The following is a 26250-nucleotide window of genomic DNA, read 5'->3' on the forward strand; positions in this document are numbered from 1 at the left end:
CAGTTTTCGGAAGTTCTAATGCTTTCATCACAGCTAAAACATGTTTGGCTTTTTTTAAAGTAAATATGTATGTTTTAGGAGAGAATGAGAGTGAGAAAGAGAGAACAACTGAACAAAGGAGTGGGAATGAGAGAGAATTAGTTCAGTATCTAAATTACACTTTTTAATTACACAGAATCACAATATGTTTGGGATTGGAAGGGACCTCAAAAGATCATCTAGTCCAATCCCCTCGCCGGAGCAGGAACACCTAGATGAGGCTAATGAAGTAAATACAGTTCTGCAGGACCAGAGTGTATGTTGTTCTTTCTTTTCCCACTGGAGTGGAATGTCACTTGGGGCTTAATTTTTAGAATTTAAAGCATCTGGCCTAAGACCAGAAGAACAAAAATATTTTAAATTAACTTTCCTTATTCTCTGGGGACTGTTACAGACCCAAGGACTACAGTTTAGTCATCCATGAGATTTATTTTGCTTTAGCATTAACTTCAACTAAACTTTGTATATACAACAGCTTCCTTACCGAAATTCATAGTCACTCTGCTCAGTGCAATCATTTTTATAAATTGCAATTTTATTACACTGAATTACATGCGTAAGTGACCTATGTATACGCCTAACCTCTCAAAATGAAGGGTAAAATCTAGATTACTATTATAAACTTCTCTTTCATAGCATCACACCAGTTTTGAAAAATCTTTGACTCATTTATCCATAATTACACAGGCCCAATCTAACGTTTTTTAAAACTTTTTGTAAAAGCTTCATCTTGGTGAGAAATAGTAGCCTTCAACAGCTTTGGGAGAACTGAGTACAGATTTGTTTTTAATTAACTGCACCAAGTTTTCATGTACATAATAAAGTATTCAAGTACCTAAGGGAGGAAAAGTGCTAGTGGATGTTTCAGTTAACTCCCAAGCAAAAACGGTTGCTTGCTCTCTCATTTTAAATAATTATCATAGAAGGACAGAAAAACCTTGAAAGCACAGTAGTTTTCCATTAATCTCTAGTAGTGGCATAACATTTTACTCAAGTCTCACACTACACTTGATTTTTGCCACAGTAGCATCATTCTGATAATAAGCAGGAAGCCTTTTTTATCCAAATAGTGCTACAAGCAGAACTTGAGGTGGCATCAGGGACAAAACAAAACAAAAACCAAACACCAAAACAAAATCACAAAAAAACCCAACCAAACAAACAGTACTTCATAAAGGTTATATAGATCTAATGGATCTTTACTGTAGCACAGAATAAACAAGCAGAGATCATTTTCAGAACCTTATTTTCTCAGCAGCATATCAAGGACAACCTATTCCTGTGGAAGGTGAAGTTTCCACATGCTTTTAATAACACAGGTCTCATCAAACCCCAAAGTTACATAAAATTATTAACCTATTATAATACTAGCATAGAAAAGAGCAATGCTGTACTGGAAAAAGGTAATTTTCTTTTGAGACGTGTACTTCAAAAAACTATTTTTACATGGAGTCTTTGTATTCCAAAAGTTACTTTACAAACCATACTAATATATTCTTCTACAATGAAACCTGCCTATGAAGAATTATCTATCAAAGACCATATGAAAACAGAAAATGAAGCCATGATGGAAGTTTAGTTGCTTATAAAAATTTAAGATGAAAGTTTGGGCACTAATTTAGTATTATTAAAATAACCGATACAAAAATGACACTTTTAAGTGTCACAGCCTTTCTCAAAATTAATAGAGAAGTAAGAAGGAGTAAAGATGGCAACAAATACTATGCCACAAAATAAGTTAAGATGGTTTTCATAACTCTGCACTCTCAATATTTACTTGAAAAAACAGTGACTGTAATTTAACATTTTAGTCTACTCTTTCTTTTTCTATCTCCTGGCTGCTACCTATGTATATACATTCTTCATGTGGCATTACTCCTCTGGACTCACTAATACACAAGCAAAAGCCCACATTCACATATATGCTACTTCTCAGCATAGTCACTTAATAATGTGTTATATCTGTATATCCCACAGCTCATATTTTTTTATCACTATGTGCACACTTTAAAACAGGAGTTTTATCTTCCTATGCATTTATTCGGCTCCTTGGAAAATAAGTCCCACAGCCTAATGCTACCAGACATTATCACAGTACATGTGACTTCTAACACTATTCATAATGTATCAATCTTCAGATACCTTTTGTTTCATCACTTCATAGCAGCACAATGAAAAAAGTAGATATTTGGGCTCTTTACCAAAGACCTCAAAAGTTTTCTCATAATGTTCCCAGCCTATTTGTTTTTAAAATAGTAAAGCTACAACACTAAACTACAAAAAGCATCCTCCCACAATGTAAGAGAAAATAAGACAAGTTGTCACAGAGACACAGTTTGTGTATAACCATCACAACTTACTAATCAGCTTATGTACGAAAAAGATTACTATGTTATTTTCAAAAGTAGGTACTTGGATTCCTCATTAACCAACCTACACAATAAGTTGCTTAGGCCAGGTCAAAAACACTGCTCATAGTTTAAATTCCTGAAACACAGTACTAGTACACAGAAACCAGACTAGTACACTTGAACATTACACAGTTTTCAAGTTTATTCAACTATTTATAAGTACAACACACTTAAGAAAATGAACCAATTGTCTCATTATCATCACTAGTGTGTAGTGGGATGCCTGTAATTCTAGTTTCACTGCATATGGCAGGAGAGTAAAACAAAGCAATATTTTAGTATTTATAAAAACATATGTACTAATCAAATGTCATCCTGATTGTATTTCTACTGAACATTTTTCTATTTATAACACTGGGTGAAGTGATAGGTAGGAGAATTTGTTTTCATTTCTTAGTGAATATTCAAAAAACCAAATGTTATATAATCACTTTATGGTTTCAATATACTTTACTATTAAAACAGCAAACATTTTCTGTAAAGCCTTTCTGTACACGCAATATTTCTTTCCAATTTACAGTAAGAGTGAGGTACTCAATGGGGGTTTTAATGCCGACTTCATTAACTGTGTCTAAGTATTTTATCAAAACAACAATGTAAGAAAAAGAAAAGTCTGTAATTATATTACTTTATTTATAGAGTTAGAACCTAATACTAAGCAAAACAAGTAGACAGAAGTTCATGCAAGTATTATAACTTTAAGTACTAAAATTCTGTACTTGGCTTTACTAACAATTAAACACAATAAGCTAGTAAACATGCACATGCAGTAAGCCTGTTTTAAATAAAAAAGAAACACAGACTTTTAGAAATTACTAATTGTTTACATCTGGAGGGTAAGTACTGACTGAAAAAGCAGCATGTTCCAGCATGCAATATCTTGCTTAAGATATCAAGAATATATTTTTCTGCAGCACTACATACTTCTTTCTGAAGAAGAAAAGCCTTTCTGTTATTACTGCAGTAAGAAAATCTTTTTTTATATTTTATAGTACATGAATCATACCTTTTCCCCTTGTGTTTCACCATGTCCATATCATATCAACTGGTAGGAAAAATGACGAAACTGCATAGAAACTGAAGCAAGCAGACACAAGCAGAAGCTGCAAGTTAGCTTTCAGCAATACAAGATGACAGTCTGTTCTCGTCTACAGAGACTGCCTAAGAGCCTGGGAGAAAAGTAAGTACATTGCCAAATCTTAATCCCGTTGCTGCAGTTCACATGGTGCTGCCTCACCTCTGCAGCTCCTACAAGTCTACTTTTCCAACAGTCAGTGGAAGTCTGCTCACTGTAAAACTCCATAAGCATTTTAGTTTAACCACAGACACATAGATAATAAAATCTGAAATATTTAATATTTAATTTTGCTGACATACTGGAGTTTATGTTTACATTACTGCAAGTGAAATGATGCAATGCTGAATTTATCTGAAAGCACTGCCTTCTACTCCTGGTATTGTATGAATTTACAGAAAAAATATTTTTCAATGTTAGCAATTAAGTAATTTCTAAAATGTATTTAAGACACAGAAAAGAATGTCACTGGCATGATGTAAACTCGTTGTAAGTAAAACAATTCTTCCCACATTAGATTTCTCATCTCTAAGCTACTAATGCAATTATATTATTGCAGAAAACATACAGATTAATAGGAAAAAAACTTTGAGCCAAGTTACACAAACACCAGAAGATTATTTGTAATTACTGTCCTCTTGAAGCAGTTCCCAAGCATATTACTGAGGTTGCTGCACATCGCTCTGCTGTAATGCTGCAGATGCCCTTTCCTACTGACTCACCATATTTCTTCATAAGGGGGCACCATTTAGAAAGGACAAGCCTGTTTCACAAGTCATTTTTGCAAACCTAAAAATTCCAAGGGTGACTATATGCTACTTTAAGAGGGTCGCAGAGGAACACAAAGTTGATGAAAGTAATTTTTTCCTAGTGCAGGAACTGAAATAAGCCGTTACAAATAAGCAGCCTTACAAATCCATTTTCTTTTAGATTAAAATATAGATGACAGAGCCAACATGGAAGTAGTACAACACACTGGGTACTTTGTGGCTTCATGGCCTTACATTCCTCAGGAAGACTCCTTAAGCAGGTCACACTTCAAATAAACTTCAATAAATCCGTATCTAGTAACCTGGGTAACTTTATCTCAGAAGAGGGCCTTGCCACTATTTAGTTTACCTTCTAATACTGCTCTTGAATAACTTCATCTGTGGACAAACAGTGACTGAATAATCAACAATAGGTGAGAATAACTAGTCACAGAAGAAAAAGAAAAAAGAAATGTGTGATAAAGGCAATGATGATAAAGGTAAAAGTAAGAAAGCCACCGAGTAGCAGAAACTGTGCAGTAAACATGACAGTTGCACATCTTCTGAAAACATATTTTAAATAAGATGACTCACCCCTTACTGTCTTTAAAATACCTTCCCTTACAGTTATGGAGAAACTAACACAGAAGAAAAACTGTGAACAGATATGCTACAGTTGTATGCTAGAGTGTCGAAAAAGTAAACATGCAAACCATCCAACTATCAGTAAAACCTGATCACTTCCCTCAGTGTCCTCTTACAATAATTAACAGACAGACAGCAACAAATACAGAAAAGGGTACATGGCAGAGAACATTGTTCTTGACTTCTCCTATCCACAGAGATACGATTTCTGAAAAAAACTGTAACAAATGTTTTAATATTTTTATACTAATAGTACTTACCAGAACTATCATCATTAAATACAACATGTCATCTAGAAAATAATGTAAAAGCAACAGGAGATAGCTGAGTTCTATAAAAAAAAAAAATTACAAGAGTTCACAAAACCTTGTCATTCAATACTCCAAAAATCAGTAATTACAGTCATTGTGCATGTTTTTATTGAATAAGACCTGTATCTATTTTTCTACAGAATCTTTACTTTTACTAAAAATAAAGGAATACCATACAACAACTACCTGTGGAGAACTGTTCTTCAGGAAAAATCGTCTGTCTCCAATCACTGATTTTCTAGTATTGCCTTGACATTATAACACCTGCACTGGTACCCTAAATTCCTTCATACCAATTTGTGGTTTATTTTCTCAAGTGCTGTAAGCCAGAAGAAATTTCCTACCTGTCATTGTTAGGGAAAACGTACTTTTGCTTGACAAGTCATAACGACAAGATATTCTGAAATTCTGTTTTTTTTCCTGCAAGGATGTGTGTCTAGAAGACAATCCCTTTTCATGGTATCAGTCTTGACAGAAGTCTTCACATGGAATTCCCAAGCATGCAAAGACAGGGTAAACACCTCTTCCACATACATCAATTTCATTACATCATTTGGAAACAGGGATACATCAATGACATTTGACCAAATGGAAAACAGAAAACATACGCTGGAAGGAGAGTCCCTGGGGGCAATCAGTGAGGGGGACAGCTGTAGTCACTTCTTTGCCTACTTTATGACCAGTCATGAGTGTGTTTCTAGGTAGAACAGCAATGTAGTAGGTACATAAACTCTGCTGTTTTCTAGCTACTAATTAATTCTGTTAAGAGCATGTGTCAAAATCAAGAGTCTTTGATAGACACACATCATATAAATATTTAAAGATACCTCTCCCACAGAAAACTTGTTGGATACTCTTCTAACTACACTGCAGTTTGCAGCACAGATTAGCTCCTCAAAGAAATCCCCTAGCATTACACATCTTGCAACTACAAGTTACAAAAAACAACTATTCTTCCTTAGCTGGCCTGCCAAATCTTTTAGTGGAAACAAAGAGAAACATCTACAGATGTTCTACCTGCTAATATTTAGAAAATGGACATCCAACATTATAAACTTGTTCCTTCATGTCATTGAAACCAATTTATTCACAAGGACTAGCCCCACTTCTATATGGGAGATTAACGAAAAGATGCCCATCTTTGCTATAATCATTCTAGTCCTAGCAGCAGCTTCTATTACTATTGTAAAATAGGGGAATAAGAATCCTTCTGAATTAAGCAAATTAGGGCATATAATAAAGTTTGGTAAGTAGTTTTAATTGCTTTTCTTAACTACAGGAGAACTTATTCCAAGATATATTTCAAGTTTGTTGGCAAACATCTATGAGCACTTAGTTTATGATATTTTGACATTTTCTAGTCTATGGACATTTTAAAGGACATATTAATGATTTGTTAGCAAAATGGTTTGGAAAAAAAAATGTATAAGAAACATGACTAAAGTAACAAATAATGACTTAAAAACATGCAATGGATTTAGCTAAGCAGATCTACAATCTGTACCTTTACCTATATATTATATGCTGCTAAAGTTTCCATTCTTTCATAGCTATTACTTTACAATTGCAGCAAAAGTGTTCTTTGAAAATTTAGAGTAAAGCATCTGAACAAAAGATACAATTTGAACTGAGAAGTCCTAACTCCTGGAATCCATAATAAAAACTTCACTCTAAGTGCCTATGACCACATCATTATCCAAATAGCATGAACCCTGATACCATCTAGTACAGAAACTGCTTTACTCTTTTAAGCTTCTTTAATGTGCAGCATGATCCACTATGCAAAGAAATACTTCAGGACATCCAATCTGTTCTTGGCAGTCTCCACAAAACAAAAATCTAACAGATTTGTTCAAATACAATTTAAGTGCACTTCTGGCAGATAAACAATGAAATTCTCTTTGAGCAGAAGAACAAAACACTATCTAAATTCCGAGTATAGTTTGGTAATGCTCAGCTGAATTTAAGATCATCATGTCCCCATGGTCCTGAACATATTATTTTCTACACAAACCGGCTTGTTGAACTAAAGAAATTCACAGCACCCTTAAGGGCGCGCGCACACATGCACACACAAGAAGACTCATCTGTTTCTAAGATCTCATCAGGAACTCCAAGAATCACATGCAGGACACTAAACCAGTCAGGAGTCAGGCACCAGTGAGAGAGACATCCTTGCTCTCCGCATCTTAGCACAGGGTTAGCAAGAAAACCAAATGTTTTTCTTGTTGAACACACTTTGTGTGTATTTTTCAGTACCACAACTTATGGACCTAATAGCATGAGAAGATTTACAAGAGATTCATATGTTTAATCCAACAGAAGAACAACATTGTTCCCTCCAACCCACATCAACAACTTTTTTTGCTATTTATTGATCTTCCAGCCTAAAGAAGAAGAACTATGTTTTCTTAATGTCAAGGAATTTTAGGTAAACAAACCACTTCAAAATGCCTGGGGAATGACAGTTTAGAGTTTATTGTGCCAGCACATGAGGCATAAACAGTGCATCCTGCTTTAGCAAAAGATGACTTTCTCCCCAGCTGCAGGATTTTCTTGACAAAAAGGTGAAGGTGCACTATTACTCAGCTTTGTTCTCCTTCCAAAGAGAACAAACCATGTCTGCAGAAGACTGACTACATGACCTCTTAATTAAGAGCCTGTCAATTCTAAGATAGCTTTAATTTCACAGTGAGCTTCTTTGACACTTCAAATACCAGAAAAATTGTCCTATAGCAGAGAAGTAACTCCATATTTCCTACAAATCATTAAATACATGTCTCATTAGCTTTCTACTTCACTGTACGAAGGGAACCAGAGAGACCACGTATCTGCAAGGAATGGTATAACAGTATACAGCCTGGGAAGGAACAAAAAAAAAGGCAACATCCAACATATCCTCTTTGGTCTGCTTGCCAAGTCTGTCCCAAAGCAGAAAAATCCAGATGCAGAACTCTGGTGTTACAAGTTCTCCCACATACCTCTCATGAAACTTGTCTGTGTGGGTTTGTTCCAAAAGGCTTTAGCTTCTTAGACATTTTGGAACCTGCGTCTGCACCAAGACATGCATTTGCAATATGTTAAGTACTCCAGTCCTTTCACTGAGAAAGTGTGAGCTATGTTTTGAGCTCCAGTAACTTACACTTTTCATGACAAATATTCTGTATGATTTGATCCAAACCATCCCTGGAAAGCTTCTCCTCAGTGAAAGGAGAAAAACATTCCCATGAAAAATTATTTCCTCCAAGAACACAAAAGGGCACACTCTCCAGCTCATAAAATTACTGGTAAGAAGGAAGGAAGACAAAAATTCAGAAGACTATTTTAGAGGAATGCAGAAAAGCAGACTGAAGCCTAGCTTGCACTTCTTATACCTGACAAAGACCAACCGAAAGCCTGCGTCAATGCCTTGCCAGCAATGTCCATCACTAAAAAACTTAACGTTTTCTCTCCTGTGTATTTCCTAATATCTGAAGTTTGTTGAAAAGTTTTACTAGTACTGGGTAAGTGATTTTTTTTCTCTTACTTTCCAAAATGCCCAGGAGGAGAAAAAACTATACCCCAAAATCAGTACATAATACTACTACAGTTTTACAAACACAGCAGAAGTGGAGAAAATAAGTATATAAATAACATCTCAAAAGTAAGAACTATTCAGAGGAAGGGTCTGAAGGAAAATCTGTAACTTCTAACTTCCAGAATCTCTCCCTTCACCAAACAACTCTTCAACTGCCACAATTACAAGGCCAGAAGAACCATTGTCTACTGCCTGACCTTTCCAAGGGATTACAGATCTCTTTCGATGAGCTGGGTGAAGATGAATTGGTATATGAATCAATCAGTCTTAGAATGAATTTTATGCACTAACTCAGATTTTCCAGCAGATACAAGTACATGACAATGCTGTTATCTTAATAATTACACATAAAACTAACAAAGAATCAACACAGGCAAAACTTCATACACACAATGTAACTGGGAAACCTTCATTTCCTTTTCCTTTTTTTTTTTCCTCCTGTGAATGTGTGAATGTTCTGATATGTATAAAGAAAAGAAATTACAACACTGGTTTTCTTAGTAAGAAGTCTGAAAACAAATCTAATTCTAAAAAGTTAGTAAGATGATCAGAATTATTTTCTAAAATAGCATCTACAAAGCTCTTATGTTCCTAAGTTTTTGGCACCTTATTTTTTGCATCATATGGGTCAGTGTTTGTAGTGGTAAACATCATATAATAACAGGACATTTTCAACCCACCCAGGAGTACTTTCCAAAAGTGCACACAGGGAACGAGTATCAAAGCCATACTTTTCTTAAATATAAATGCAGAATGGTTTTTAGAAAGCTTCTATTAGTTGTGAAATTCAAAATTTGAGCTATTCAGATTATTTCTTTTGGCCAGATCAGAAAGCACAGCTACACACTGTGTTTAATAGTTAAGATTTTCATCTGATTCCACCTACTGGTAGGAAAATTGTTTTCTGCAGCCACGACAATGGCACAAACAAGCAAAAACGCTTTGCTCACAGTCTTATTCAATTAGTAGAAATTAAAATGGGCAATCAGGATTTTCCAACAAGGAATCAGATACCAAACATTTAAAAACCTGCTCATGAAGACTTCAAGGAATGATATCCCAATGTTTTTTGAAATTCATAGGCTGTATTGGGCTTGACTAACTTTTTGTAAAGATGTCGACTTTAAAGCCTAAACTTGTTTAAACTACATAGCAGTGAAGATCAGGGAAAAAAAATCCATTTTGATATTTTCTTCTATACAATCTATTTTATTTAGTATTTGCACTGTCCTTTACATGAAAAAATGTTTCTTTTCATCATTTTGCCAAGGGCAACATTTTAATAAATACAGATTTTTAAATGTTTTTCAAATATATATGTGAACACAAAGCACATTTTATGCAACGAAACAAACTAAATTGGATAAATCTTTTATATTCAGATAATTTGCCTAGAATAAACCATCCTTTTGTTTATATTCATATAAACATAACTGCCATGACATAAGACTATGCAAGAGAAAATATTATCTCTGTTCAAGCCATATAAGCACAAAAAGCCAGGGAGGTTGGCCCCATGATAGGCAAATTCACCTCAGGGAAAGATTATTTTGTCTGGTTTGTAGAAGAAAGTCAGCAAAATACCAAACTGAACTTTAAACCATTTTGTGAGGATTCCCAAGCTGATCAAAGGCAGAAAAAATCTCAGAAAAACAAGGTTTGACATCTACATCATGGACCTTATTGTTCTAAATAAAAAGTGGCATCTAGACTAATTGACCAACATGCCATCATAAAGCCTGAAAAAAGACTTAACTCTTCTGTTTGGTCCATAGTTTAGGAAAAGCTCCAACTCCCTAACTGTGCCTCTTAAGTTGGAAATAAATACAAGAAAAATTCTGCCCAGCTTTTCAATGAAAGTGAAAGAGGACTTCACCACAAATCGGCTAAAGAAATCCATGAATACCTCTTAAATACCAGAAACACATCTCCCTCCTCCACCAAACATTAGGAAAACATATCTACCCCTCTTCTCCCTTTTCTTTTAAATCTCTTGGCCTGTTTTGGGACAAAATTTACGTCTCTCTCTCCTTTAGCTGACCATTATTCAATCAGATTGGGAAAAACACGTTTTCTTTTTTTTTTAATATAATACAGTAAGAGTCGTTTAGCATTTCATGAAAAGACAACAGCAACATGTGGAAAATGCTTCAGAAATGATGGGAAAGGATCTTTTTCAAATCATTTTTAGACACAAGTGTTTGTCAAACCTTTTGGAGTGCTGTGGGCTTTTTGAGGGTAAATAATCATATCAAACATCTTAGACACTATAGCATTCAGAGCACAAGCCAGATAATTTAATCCCAATGTAGCATACATATGTTTCTGAAAGAATACAGGTCCATGTGAAAAAGCATAAACCTGTGCCCATTTTAGCAATGCTCTACTGAACACGTGCTTCTCGACCAGTGAAACAGTTAAAAGCGGGGTGAGCTTGTACATGCTGTTCCTTCATGAAATATTCGACACAGAAAAGTGCCAAAGCAGCTTAGTTCAGAAAGAAGCTCTGTTATACTAAGGTGCAAAAACATTTCAGCAGTAATTTTTGCAAATAATGTGAACACTTACTCGTCTGGATTTTTAAATGTTATTTACCTTTAAATGTTGAGAAATAAATTAGTTACAAGAGGAATAACAGAGCCATGAAGTTTGGACTCACATATACTAAGTCTGTTGAGTCTACTGTAAGTAAATTTACTGTCAAGAAGAACCTTTTTACGTACTTCTAAAGTAGCCAGTTACTTCCAGTAATAAAACAAACCATGAATGTTTCCATGTGCAATTAAACCTCTATCCTGTTTGCGCTCCATGACTGAACTCATAAACCTTCAGAGCTGGGAATGTGGTGCAGCACAGCGCAGACACCTGAACCAGCTCTGTGAAATCAGGAGCATGTGGAAGCAATAGCAGTACCTGTTTTTTCCATTGTGTTGTATTTCAGCTCTCTCCTTGCCATTACATTAGCTAATGGAAGAATGACATAACATGGTGATGACAATGCCATTTCACACATGCATTGATTACAATGTATTTGCATAATTTATTCCTTCTCAGACTGTAAGCACAAACTTACTTTTATTTAATCTGATCTATAGTAAATCACTCTGTGAAAGACATTATGAAGTACTTTTCCAATTATTTTTTAATATGCTAAGAATACATTTAGAAAAAATAAATTTAATGCCTTAGGTTTGATCAGTCTAAATAAAAAATAAGGGAGCTGCAGTATCAGTCTGCCAGTAGATAACAGGATGATAGATTCCTCCATGTCCTCCAAGACAGCAAATAATAAAAACTATCTACCAACATAACAGAAATTCTCTATCAGAATCAATATATCTTGACTGCTTCACTTATTATCCCACTCTGTGTCTACTCTGTAAACTATCCTGAAATATATATCCTGAAGTCATGCACCATCGTATGAAAAGAACAACATTTAATACTGGCCACTCTTCACTGCATCTGCCTAATCTAGGTTTTTAAAATATTCAAGTCATATCTACATTCAAATCTACTAGCAGTCTAACATTTTTTAAAGCACAGCTTCCTGTACAAAATGGCACTTGATGAAACTGCTCCAAATGGCTGGAAAAAAAAGCAATTCTGACCTGCAGGCAAAGGAACCTGAAAGTGGCTGTGGAACACACGCCAGTGGGCTCCAAAAGGCTCCTCCAGTCTCACCTGCAACACTGGTGCAGACACAGAGCAACATCCAGTCTTCCTGCCACCACGTTAAACAGATCATAATTCACAATAAGGCAGGGGCTTGAGAAAGGTATATCAGAAAAGATCTTTGACTAATTGGCACACATGTTTTTAACCTTTAAAATTAATATTTGCAGCAGAAGGAAATGGTTACTTTTCCATTTGGGTTTTGAGGTTTTTCTTCCAAGCATCCAGTTCACTAATCATACACCAAAGCCAAATTTGGGATTGCATTTTGTCTTTGAAATAACACAGGAATTCAGTTTTCAGATTTTTTTTCCCTTTACTTCTGCCTAGAGAAATGTCCACCAATGCCAATTAAAAGTGATAATACAGCATAGAACAGAAATGGATAACAAATACTTAGAGAAGCTGCTTGTTAAATATATCAAGATTACCAATAAAACTGTACGAATAATTCTCTCCACCAGATGGCATGGGCCTCACATTTTGCTTCATATATAGTCAAACTTCAGTGACATGGATGAAGATCAGACTCTTCCTGTGTTTCTTCTAATGTACAAATTTCAATAATGGCTTAGAATGTATATCGTTTCACCAAATTAACAGACATGTGCTGTAATCGAGGTATGGAAAATGAATTTCCACACTTAGAATACATGCAGTCATCTATGAGCTGTTTTGAAACCTCAGCCTTTTCCCTCCTAGGCAGGACATGCTATATACAGTTCTACCAGGAAAGTTATACCTGTAAAACTACCCTTGCAGAGACGTTGTTCAGGATAAATACATTATAGTATAAGGATTCTTCTACCGCTATACTTTGTGCAGGTTCTCTAATTGTTTTGTCAAAATAACTGCAGCAAGACAAAGATTTTATCATTATGGGTATCAGATATTCAGTTACTTATCATTTGAGTGCATATGCGTGTGAATGTGTACACGTGTACAAACTAGGTCTAAGTGAAAATCAGTGATAACAGTTACGCAGATATTGTAGTCAACCAGAAAGAAACCTTGTCAGCATTTTCAGATAGTGTTTCAGTGGAATTTATGCCCAGATTTTTAAACTGGACTCCTAAAAATCAAACCTGCAAATCCCTAAGACTTCTAAATGTTGCTGGTCTGATTATGAGAAACACAAGCCCTTCAGCATCTCTAAAATCATTATTTTTTTTTTTTACCCAGTAGACCAATAATGAATTTTTGGTGTCTAATTTAAATGCCTGTATTTAAAATTTTTGCTGTAACTTTTTTTGAATAGTACTGAAGCACGAATTCTACCTTCAAAAAAATATAATGAGTATTCCTGTATAAGCAAAGCTTTCTCACATGAGCCACCTCTGGTTTTGGAGGATCAGCTCTGATAAAGAACAGTTCAAACCTTTCTGACTGATGTCAGTCAGATTGTTTGCATCTGTCCATGGTATTTGGCTACAACAAAAGCACCATACTAGACATCATGTCAACAGCCAGTTGGACAGTAGCAACTTGCAACAATTAGAAAACAGGCCAGTCTTTGAACCAGGGATCTACAAGGTCTCATGGTCCTAGAGCCATTTGCTCCAAGCAAGTCCCACAATCAGACTTGACTCAGGTAGGAAACACAAAACAGAATTTCCTTTATGCCCTTCATTCTTACCTAGGTCGTGTGTTAATAAATAGAGAGGATCAACAGCTGGACCACATGTACACACTAATAAGAAGATCCTGAACAGAGGATGGAAGAGAAAATCAGGTAATGTTCTTCAATAAGCAGATATTCTGTGCTAAACTGGTATTGGTGATTTGCTTATACAATATATAAGCTAAAAATACAAAAGCACAAAAGTTAAAACTTCATAATGTTCAGCGGTAACAACACTGCCATCTTACAAAAACAGTATTGTTTCAAATTTCCCGTTAATAACTTGTCAGCACTTAATCTAATTTTATGGACCTTTCTTATTAGGAAAAAAAATCATAATAATATGGTTTTCAGTGTTACACAATAATGATTAATCTATTCTAGACAAATACACTACAAACTACTTATTTTCCCACAATGGTAACCTTGACAGTTCATTAAGAAGTTGTTTCCCAGCATTAAGGGGTCTTAAAGACTTTAATGGCCAAACATTTTGGCCTAACAGCATGGCAAGGGTTTGTTCAAAAAATGAAGATTTGGAAAACTTGTTCTACTACCCTGCAAGCAAGCTGTGCCATCCAGCCCCTGCTCACCTAGCAGCTGCAGCTTCTCCACATCCCTGGGACAGCTGTGGGGTTCCCTCCCACACAGCTGGAGCTGACACAGGCACAAACAGCACAGACAGAAGCTCCAGGATGTGATCTGGGATGACCCTAAGAGACAAGTAGCTCAGGTTTGCTAACACAAGGAACAGAATTTTCTTTTCCCCTTCTTTAAATCCGGACATAAAATGGTGGATGCGGAGGGTGTGTGAGCCCCTGCAATGACTCTGCCCAGGTCACCAAGGTTTCAGCAAACCACAGTTTTAGTGGGGCTGGACCCTGGGCTTCAATGCCCTCAGGCCACTCAGAGTGTTGAAAGAAATCAGTGTGCTTGACAAGAGGACCACATAGTGAAGAAGGCAGCAGTTTAAAATCTGAAGTTTAAAGATACACACACTGCAGGTTGGAGGGCAGAGGAGGCAACAAAACAGGACAATATGGACATGGCTGGGGCAGAGGTATAAGTTAGACTACAGGATAAAGATACAACACATACGAAGTTTTTAATTTTCATTTCTTTAAAAAAAATGAAACCAAATTATGGTCTGGATTGTTTTAGATTTGGGCCAACCTAGTATTTATCAACAGAACATGATGCAAATAATGTCGGTCAAAAACTACAACACTTGATCCAGCCAAATCATGGGCTCAGTCACGGGTTTCCAAACTGTGGTGCACATACTACTAATGATACACACCTAAGCAACCTAACAATTCTTCCATGTGCACATGTTAAGTACTGCCGCTAGCCTGATAATGGTAACATATGAAACAGATATACTTGGAAGCTCTGCCCCTCATCTGCAGGAGAGAGGTGGAAGTCCATGTGGAGACTCAAGATATCAATTGCAGTGCTGAATTTTCTGACATGCATCATCTTAGTCTTCTAACAAACTTTATTATTCTAAGCTTTCCAAAATTAAGTTTCATTATTTCTATTTCATTATTTGATTTCATTTGTTACCCAGATAAGAAATTGAAACTGATTTTTATCAAAACCAAAACTCAGTAACTCTGCTTGCAGATTTGAATTTTTTAAACCAGCAACCAATTTAAGATAGTATGTTATTTTCATCAGATATTTTCCATAGCAGAAAATATACCCAGCAAAAAAATCCTATAAAACATCATCTAATTAAAACCCCAAGAAGCTAGCAAAATAGCCCAACTACTGAGCCTTGCCACACACGCTTGGCTTTGGCACATCAAGTCTTGCCAGAGTGCCTCAGTTCATAATGGTTTAGAAATCAGATGACGACGAACAATGTCTCTCCAAATTCTTTTAATTTTCTTTTTGTTTCTACTTGAAAGTGCAACTTTTGTACATAACCATCCTAATAGTACGATCACTGGTTTACATGTCTTAGTTGCATAGAAAAACAGTAAAACCTTTAGTTCTGGTTAGGTTTGGAAATAAGATTTTGTTGTTGTTTTTTGCTCTCTACATTTCTGAAGTCCTAACACTCAAAGGACTCTTTGTCAACTCTCTCTTTTCTTTTCCTCCCAAGCTTTTCCTAAAATTGGCTGCTTTTCACTAGTTCTTTCAGTTAACTACCTTTCATATCTCATTAGCAAATTGTGCCCAGTACTGTTATATCAATTTCCACTTCTTTTACTTAATGAAAAATGTTTCTTTCAGTTTTTGTTCTCTTGGATCCACTGAGTCACCACCACATGGGTATTTCCTGTGAATCTGCTTTCATCTAGGCTGTTGTTTTCCTTGTGTTCCTTTGCAGAACAGAGAAATTAAAATCAAGCAACGATCAGAGGGATCTGGCCACTACTGCCTAATATAAGTACTGATTAGATAATACGTCTTTTTTTCCTGATGAGTACAACAGGAAATCAGTTACAAATGTACTATTCTTTACAACAGTTTGATGAAATGGACATTTAAATTCAGCCAAAAATACCAGCTCTTTTGGAAAGCAAATTGCAGTCTAAAAGTGTAATACTACAACTATGTGCATATGAACCATCCAACATGAAGTTTCAATACTGTTCACTAACCATCCCTGGAAAAAAAAAAATCTCCAAAAAGAACATGGAAAGTAAAAGGACCCCAAAAAACCCCTAAAATGTAAATGTAATAGCTATAAATGGTACAGATGCCACATGTAAATTTGAATGAGCTCAACAAAGCTGGGTGTAACACTAATAGAAGCAGGAGTGCCCATTAAGACCACACAATTGCATGAAGAAGGAATTCCAGCTTTAACTGTCAGACTCAGCCAAGAGCAGGTTGTGAACACTATGAAAAAATACTATGAAGTAGTAGAGAACTAATGGGACATATTTTGAGAAGCCTGCTCTAAGACTGAAGGATAAAAGAGGCTCCATAAAGACCATTGGTCCAGGGAATAGTGAGCAAGCTGAAGGTAAGTTCAAGAACGTAACTAGTGAACGAGAAAAGACAACTACTGATAGGCTTGAAGTAAAAAGAGCAAAACTACTTAGAAGGTGTTATAAAAAACTAGCGTTTTCAAGGCAGGGAGGAGAACAGTCCCCCCTTTCCTTCACAGAATTTAATGAGAAACCCTACAGAGACTTCCAAGGTTAGGAAGCCTAGAAAGAAACAGCAGATCTTGGAGTCATCCACCAAAAAGAACCTGGGGAGAAGGAGCCTGAAAAAGCTATAGGGAAATCAAGACAGTGCAAGCTGCAGGCATGAGTCATTTACAAACAGCAGCAGCTGGACCAAACCCTGAGATAAATGCTATTAAGGATGGCATTTGGAGAAGTCTGCAGGGCCCTAAAAATGGTATGGGATATGGTCTATAAATGGGTTAAGATAAAAAACAGTTGACAGATACCTTACCCAGGGGAGCAAATGCATGGTCCAAGGTTCTGGAGCTGGGACCTTCACCACAGACAAAAGCCCAGCTCTGCTGCTGCTACTCGGTGGTAAGAAACTTGGTTACCTACCAGGTAAGGAATATTTAAAGCCCTCAATCCACGGAGGATCACTGGTCATGGTAGCTGACATGCTATCAACTGTCTCTGACTGTTTTTTTCTGTCATGCCAGAGGGTGCAGACTAAATAAGATCTGACCACTTAGGTCACAGAGAGCACTGAAGCAGAGTGAGGGACAGGCAATGCTGGATTCCACTGAACAGCCTGCTACAAGAATCAATGAGTGATCCTTCCACAATCCTACACAGTGACAACCTCAATTCTGAAGAGAGAAGGCAATATTTTCATCACTATCTATGTAAACACCTTTCATGTTAGTGAAACTCATTTAAAGGTCCCAAAGAATGATGTCTGTAGCCAGGATAAAACATATCCACTATCTGTGTGGATGTGGAGTAAGCTCACTATCAACAAAAAGAAACAGAGTGCATTGCACAAGCCAGTCCTAACAGACAATGTACCAACTCTTCCCCATCTTCCCTGGTAAACCTGCCCTGCTTTATTCTGCAAAAATACATACACAAACTCAGCTCTAAAATTCAAAAATAGTTTGTATGATTACAAAAATGAACAAAACCTCTATCCAAATAAGTCCCAAAAATTTGGGGGGCGGGGGGAGGAGGTTGAACAGGACAAATATGATGTAATGGACAGGTCAATACGTAGATCAGATCAGATAAATCAAAATATTCTCATATGAACACAAAAACTTGGAACGGTTGAAAAATTCCATCACACACACCCAAATTCCCCACACAAAGCTTCACCCTGGTGTTTCCGATGCTGGATTAATTTTCTTGTATCAAATGAGCTCCCTATGTAGCAAAACCTTTGTAATCTGTGAAAGATCTAGGTACAGCAAACAATATTTCATCTACTGAATTTCACCATAACTTCATTTGTAATGGTGCCCAACTTATTTGTTTAAATATTTCATCATTCCATAAAGGTAATTTTAATTCTGAAACAAACCATTGATGCATTTATCTCCTCAGCAGCTAAACCACTGGGAGGAAAAACAGGAAACAGCTGGTCAAAGCTGAAGTGTGATGAGAAATATGTTCAAAACCAAAATAAAAATCACTTAAACCTGATCATAATTTACAAAGGCTGGATCTGCAGTTTTTCCAAACCAATGGCAAAGAAACACTGTGCAAGCTAAACTAAATATTCCATGATTCACAAATGCTTGCTGAAGATGAAAGTGTGAAGAACTTTGTGTGCTCAAAGGAAGCATTCAAACCCTTGTAAGTCCATCTCCAACCTGTTGGTTAAATGAAAAACAAAACACACCTCTATTTCTGGACTGCCAGGGAATAATAAAAAGTAATATGCTGCTGGTTTATTTATGATCCATGTTACATTTCCTGCTCATGGGTAATGTCTACCTATCTCTTCTACAGCCTCAACCTGTTAAATGACCTGTTGTTAACTGACCATAGCCACCGTTATGCTGGTGGCAAATCACTAGATGGCAATGAAATCTTCACATAGCAAAAGATTTTGCACTCCTGTGGCTCTCCCTGACTGTATTTTAAGTAAGGTAAGTTTCAAAAAAACATGCCAGAATACAAGTTAATTTCATAAAAGGGGTATATTCTGTATACTCATGAAATATTTTTTTCCCTTTGAGATATATACATATACACACACGCCACCTAGTGCAATCCCAAGTTTGTAAACCACAGACAGGAAGGCCAATGTTATGGTTCCCATGGCAACTGTAATGTGCTTCTATAATGTAAAATATCTTACACAAACACAGAGTCAGAACTATAATGGCCTCAATTTTGTAGCATGATACTGTTAAATCTGCAAAATTACTCAAGATAAATTCCTAATTTAAAACAGAGAAGACTGATGACAGTTTTCTCTCAGGGGTCTTTTTCTTGCGCCAACTCACAACCACATTTAGACCAATTCTCCATGGCTCAGATACATTCTTATGTTTTTGCTTAAAGATAAACTATCCAGAGTTATCATTCAGAGCTTTATTCAGCCTAGAAGTATTTCAGTGTTGATTAGCTACATACCTTAAAAAAAATTTTTGCTCTTTGCTCTTACTCTAAAATTACCAAATATTAGCAGTCAGAGCTGGTGGGAAAGTGTTTATCTTTTTTTCTGTTCCACTAGAAATTTAGGATATGTCTCATCCACAGGCTACAAGGCAACACACAGCCACTAAGCCTGCTGAGATCAAACAAAATTTAGCCACAGCATATGGAGAGTGTTTGGGAGAAGTTTATCTTCTCCAAAACCTGAGCTCACTCGCTAACAACTGCCTGCCTCTCAGTCTATAGAGCAGATGAGATCATCCCTTGTTTGTGAAACAGCCAGGACTCAGATTCAGGTCCAGAAGCAGGACTTCCGAGCAGCGTGGTAACATCAACAGCGAATAACAGCATATGCAATTGAAGGGTACTGAAGGAAGTTTTATATATCAAGTTAATGATCGAACCTGAATTATATGAATTATACATATTTATAGACAACATTTGTAGTTTAAAACTGTATTTCTAAAACTGCTTAATGTAAGTTTGGCATGTATCTCTCTATTACAATGTTTGATGTAAAACTATGGTTCCCATGAAGGCAATAGCTCTGTTTTGCACACACTTCTTTTTCTCCCTCCAAGTAACTTTATCCCAATAGGAGATTTTAAATAGATTACAATATGACCAGGATTTCACCCATTCTCTAATACTTGAAGGGAATTCCTAAAGACTTTAAGAACTAAGACTGCTGTAACATGAAACTAGAGCAGCTCATAATACATCCTTTGTTTCGCCCAAACTTTATTAATGAAGGTCTGTATCTGTTGTGATTTCATGAAAACAATTTTTACAGTGTCAGGAGAATAAAATAAAAATAATTATGAGAATACATAAGAGAAGCTCACGTTATTTTACTGTGGATTCAAAGTCTAAATGGTGACAATAGTCAACAGGCATTACAGTTGCTGAAAAGCTAAGGGAAAAAAGAAGAAAAATCTCCTGTTTCACAAGAGTTAATTAGATTATTCAGTCCTGCAACAAGCGCATGTGGTGACTTCTAGATGAAAATGAAACTTTTCATTACTGTTGCACATGTAGGTAACTGTCTTTGAGTATTTGCTATACTAAGGAAATCTTAAGTTTTTACAATAAGTGTCATAATTTCAGAGATAAAAAGACTTCTAAACTTCATACCAATGGGAAGACAAGAATATTATCTGTAAGTAAGAGTGATCCCAAGCAAATCCAACATATTTTTCTCTCTCATACTCAGCTAAGGGGTTGATGAGTGTATCTCAAAAGCGAGTATTCAATCTCAGTTCAAAAATTACGGTATCTGGTTACAGTTCAAAACCTTAAAAAAGTTTATTTCCGCATAATTTGCAGGACAACATGGGCACTGTCTGATACATGTGTTTGCAGGTAAGGAATAGCTTCTAACTGTACAGTTTTCTAGTGAAATTATTAGGAGAATTCAAACGTAAAAAAAGAAAAAGAAAAAAAAAGAAGAAAAAATAAAAGAAGAAAGAAGTTACGAATGCCAGGACTGAATATTGATGTTTCCAGCACTGCTCCACTTCCGACATTCCTGCTGAAAGCCGTGTGCTGTCACACCGCCCTGAGTCACCCTGGTTCCAACTGCTGCACTGATGTAATCGGCTTTGGTCGGTGTGGGAGCACCCCAGAGCTGTCCCTTGGTACTCCCGCTCACATGCGCTTGGATGGTACCTAACAGCTGTATTATATTCAACAGCCTGTATTTTCAAGCAAAATTCTTTGTGACCAGAAGCTCATAACTATACTGTATCAAATCACTTTTCACAAACAGAGAAACCAAATAGCTTCATATCTCATGGATGATGCCTTAGAGATTGTGACAAGTGTAATTTTAGAGTAGAGATTTTTCCTGTAAGTCCTTCCTGAAATTTCATACTGATAAGATACTTGCCTAACGGTTATTGTCGACCCAAGCTTACTCCATTTTAGAAAACTTTCTTTCTAAAAGATCCCAAATAACTGTAGAAAAGCAAGATAAATTAAAATGTATATGAAATCTCATAAATTCAGATTTTAATTATCCACTAACAGAGTGATCTTTATATGGCACAGTTTTTATTCACTCATACCAGAGTAAACAATCCAAACTTTTCAACAGTTCATATAAGTAATGGAGATAACTTGGTTTCAACTGAGAAAGAATTTAGAAGAGTGTCCAACTCTAACACTCTAAAATGAACACTTTAATGTGCTGCACGGAGATTTTCTAAAACATATCTTCATGCTTCTTTACAGTTAATGAACAGTCACTAGAAGGAAAGTCAGAAAATGTGGAAAAACTGAAGGCATAATATATTGCTCTTGCCAAGACTCCCACACTATTGGCTCTGAATACCTAAGTGTGCTCACAGCTAAAACTTATTGTTCATATTTTGGCCCAAAATTGTTAAAGCTATAAGGCAACTGCAAAATAATAGAAAAAATGAAGATATTTATCTCTAATTCTATCACACATTATTCTAATAAAACTGACTACTTTTACAGACAGAGGGTAAATTTTCTATTTTTAAAGCTAACTTTAAAACTGGAATAACTCAACCCAAAGCAAATATAAGTATAGAGCTTCATTTCACAAAATTCAATTTCTTTTTACAGCACTTACTGAAGGGAAAACATAATTTCATGCCTATTTGGCTTCTCTTCTGCTTCCCTGTTTTTTTTCCAAATAGTCAATTTTGATCATGAACTTTTTTCTTTAAACAAGACTGCAACTCTTATGCAAAAAAACCTGAGGAACACAGGGTCCAGGTAGAACAAAAACCAGCTCATACACACCTACCAACTACTTCAACATGAATATAAACCTTTATGTCTGAAAACATGGTCACATTAATAACAGGCAAAATACTCATGCACAATCAGATAAAAACATTACTGCTAGAGTGGAGGAGAACCCCAACCACTTACAGATTATTTGCTTTATGTCATTTTTTTCCATGTAAATTCCTTCCAGTGTTTTGGACTAGAAATTTTATTTCAAAGTGGAAAACCAAAAAATCCCAAACCCCAAATTTGTCTGTAATCCACAAAACAGAATGGCAAACTTTTTTTTTTTTTTAATGAAAGTACAAGTGTCGCATAAACTATTGCAGAAAGAGCAGTGCCACATTTTAGGTATGTATGCAAAACTGGGAGGGAAAAGAGTAAAAGTCCATTTAAAGAATTCCATCTTTTTAAATATGGAGCAAGAAGGAAAAACCTGTGGGAAAACCACATAATCCTAACAGAAAGATATCAAAGCAAATCTAGACCTGAAATTCCTACAACAGAGTTCAGCAGAATAACCTCACTGCTAAGGCTTCTATTCCCAGGTGATTTCATGTGGCCACTCCAAGCAACTTCATGTCTGTTCTACCAAATCAGATCAGTTATCTGAGGGAACCACAGCACACAGACAAGGACTCTTATGCTGCTTATTATTATAATTAGTCTAGAGGGTTCGATGATTTCAAGTTTTTGTTTCACTTCTTAAAATCAACATAGGCCTCTTCATTATATAAATTATGTTTTGACTACACTTGAAACAGTAGTATCTTCCAAGATACTACAAGATAAAAAAGAGGGTTATACTATTTATTCTAACAAAATATTAACAATAACAGGTTGCAATTAATCCAACCCCTGAGAAAAGCAAACAAAAAAAATGTTCTCCTGAACATACAGCATGACTAACCCTTCCTTTGTTCATAAATGTATGTTAGCATTTGATGTAAAGTGCTGCTGTATTTAGTTAGTGCAACTGGTTGTCAAAACAGTCAAAGCAGATTCTACTTCCATGACTGATAGTGAAATACTCTATCATCTATATTTTCAGAAATGCTAGAAAAGCTTGCAACATAAAGATATACTGACCACAGTTGCTGATACACCTCTGGCAGGGAGTAAAGAGGTTGCAGGGGGAGGAAGTCGAGCTCTCTGTAGGTTCAGAATTAAAATTAACATTTGTATTAATTACAAAATATTAATTTTAATTCTGAATGTATGCAGAATTAATAATCAATTTAAAAAAAAAATATCAGACAAATACTATATATTAAGCAGGAAACTACTTGTGCTGGGCTCTGTTTCTTTAAAAATACTATCCAAGGTGACTATTTTAGATATCACACCAATAAAACAGGATAGTAAAAATTTTTTATCTCCAAATCTTTTTTCTCTCCTTAACTTTTTGTCAACAGATGCCACTGACTACAGCTCAACTTTAAGGAAATAATGAAATCTTAATGTAAGGCTTCTTGTATTAGCCATGCATAATCAAAGATCCTTGCATGACACTGATTTTACACATGAATCATAAAATTACTATGGACACTATATGTAAAAAATACTTGATGCTAACAAATGTTGAACTACTATACAAATTCATTACATTAACTATGAACTATTCCTACAAGATAAAGCTGTAATAAAATCATTATTCTATCTGGAAACAGATGTGGAGGAAATCAAGGGTTTTTTTAAGTGTTGCCATATTAGTATTTGGTATTTCAGTAGTGCCTTAGAAGCTACAAAGAGTGGGAGATCTATCAGTGTGCTCACGTCTATCCGAGCAGTGTTAAGCGAGCCAGCAGAATTCTTGCTTCTTAAAGCTCAAACTACTGGCATTAGGAATGTAACAACACAGCAAAGATGGTACTGACGCCTACAAAATAAACTTAACTAAAGAATTCAGCTATTAGGCATTGCAACTATGTCATTGGAGCTGTCATCTGGAGATCTCAAGGTCACTTACCTTGTTTGAGAGAATCACACAGTGGTGGTTTACTGAGCTGCTCAAATTTAGTATCTTAGTCAATGGTGGACCTGGCTACTTTTGTTGTATTGCATTACCACTACTGGAGAAACTCCATCACATCAGGAAACAAAGCAGCACTACAAACCTAATATCTCACAGACATAAGTCGTTTAATAATCCCAGGAACTCTGACTTTCGTAATTAGCCAGATTGCTAATACGATGCAGCTGAGCTGAACCAAAGCGGTGGATAGGTTGTGCCAGATCAAGCAAAGCTAACTCCAAAGCTTGCACTCTCAGTATTTGTTTCTGGCAAATTCTTTGTATTTGTGACATATTTAACATGTACCAATGTGACAGGCTTGCACTGTTCCAACACAGACAAACAAACTTCTCACAAATGGACGCAACAGCCATGTTACACACATCCATCTGATAAGGGTAAGTACTGCACCATATATAGCTGCAAAAACTGTGCAAAACTAGAAAAAGCATTCAACATAAAAATCTTCTCTCTTCCTACAACACATATATTAAACCCAAAGCAGAGGAGTCTAAATCTGCATATAAAATATCTACAAACATCAATCATACGCTACATTAAGAAAATATATAATTTCATGTATTTTCTATATAATGCAAACCCTCAGTCCCACCTTCCTATGCAGGGAAAGAAAAAAGAAAAAAAATCATTGAGCAAGACAACAGTCCATTGCATTTCCTTCATTAGCACTAGAATTTTTATGTAAGGGATATGCACAAATGAGACCCACATTTTCCTACTTAAAACATAAAGGTCTCTATTGTTCCATGTTACACCAGTACTGCTATGAAAACTTAATTTCTCCAATTTTTTTTCCCCTTGAAGAACAGAACTACTGTTCCCTTAGCTGTTCCAAACAGAATGCATGCTCAAAGGGTGAGATAAGGGGAAAGAAAGAACAAATTACCACATTCATTTACTTCTTTCTCCTTCTTCCTTTGATTATTGGCATGAAAGCTTCCCGCAAATGCTCATAATTCATTATTTTAACCCAGTGCATATGTTCAACAGGTCCATATTTGTCACATCCATTGGGAGTTAATTTCTATGTTCATGTAAAAGCCATTTATAATGCTAATAAGCCATAAACATATAGAAATATTATTGCAGAAATATTTGACACTAAAGCGACAGAAAAATAATGCTATGAATGATAGATGCATATTATACATAAAGAGAATAAATATGAAGGTTAATAAGAGGAAAAATATTTGTAGTCACTATTCAGAAGAAAATTTAGAAACATGAGGCTTTAAGCTTTCTCTTACCATGATAAAACATTCTGTGCATTATAATTATAGAGTACCGTGCCTGCTACTCCTTTGTTCATTTGTAGTCAGAACTTTTCCTATTTAAATAATTATTCAGTGAGTATTTACTACATTTATTTCTAAGTTTCTATATGTACTACAAAAATATCTTCTAATTAAAGCCCTCACACCTCAAAATGCTATGCATTCAGTATTACGCAGCAGTGGTGGAAACCGGTGAAACAGGCACGCATGTTACAAGCTAAGGAACTCAACTCAAATTGGAAACGCCCAATGAAGAAACCTAAACACATCCTTCCCTTTCCATACCTATATAAATGAAAATTATGCTAGAAGACTCTCCCTTCCTTGCCCCAAAAAAACCTCATAATGAGAATACCAATGTACTGAGCACACCTCATGATAGGCAAATACACGGCTCATTCATCCCTTCACGGGACCGTGACTCTGCACCACACAGGGCATGTGCTGTACCAGCATCTTTGTACTTCCACTGGCCAGGACATCAAACATCACAGTCATGAACAGCATC

The 26250-nt window shown here is 35.9% G+C and overlaps 1 protein-coding gene across 11 annotated transcripts in view; it reads right to left on the minus strand.

Moving 5' to 3' along the window:
• Window positions 1–26250, minus strand: part of PLCE1 (phospholipase C epsilon 1) — a 154929-nt gene that overhangs the window by 97928 nt on the left and 30751 nt on the right. The window contains exon 1 of one of the 11 annotated variants that reach the window (XM_065067461.1): window positions 3457–3596. The exons of the other annotated variants lie outside the window; for them this stretch is intronic. The gene's annotated coding sequence lies outside the window, so the exon portion shown is untranslated. Of the gene's footprint in view, window positions 1–3456; window positions 3597–26250 lie in introns of those variants that run through there. 11 annotated transcript variants of the gene reach the window in all.

This window comes from Columba livia, chromosome 6 (assembly GCF_036013475.1).
Source record: "Columba livia isolate bColLiv1 breed racing homer chromosome 6, bColLiv1.pat.W.v2, whole genome shotgun sequence".
Taxonomy (NCBI): domain Eukaryota; kingdom Metazoa; phylum Chordata; class Aves; order Columbiformes; family Columbidae; genus Columba; species Columba livia.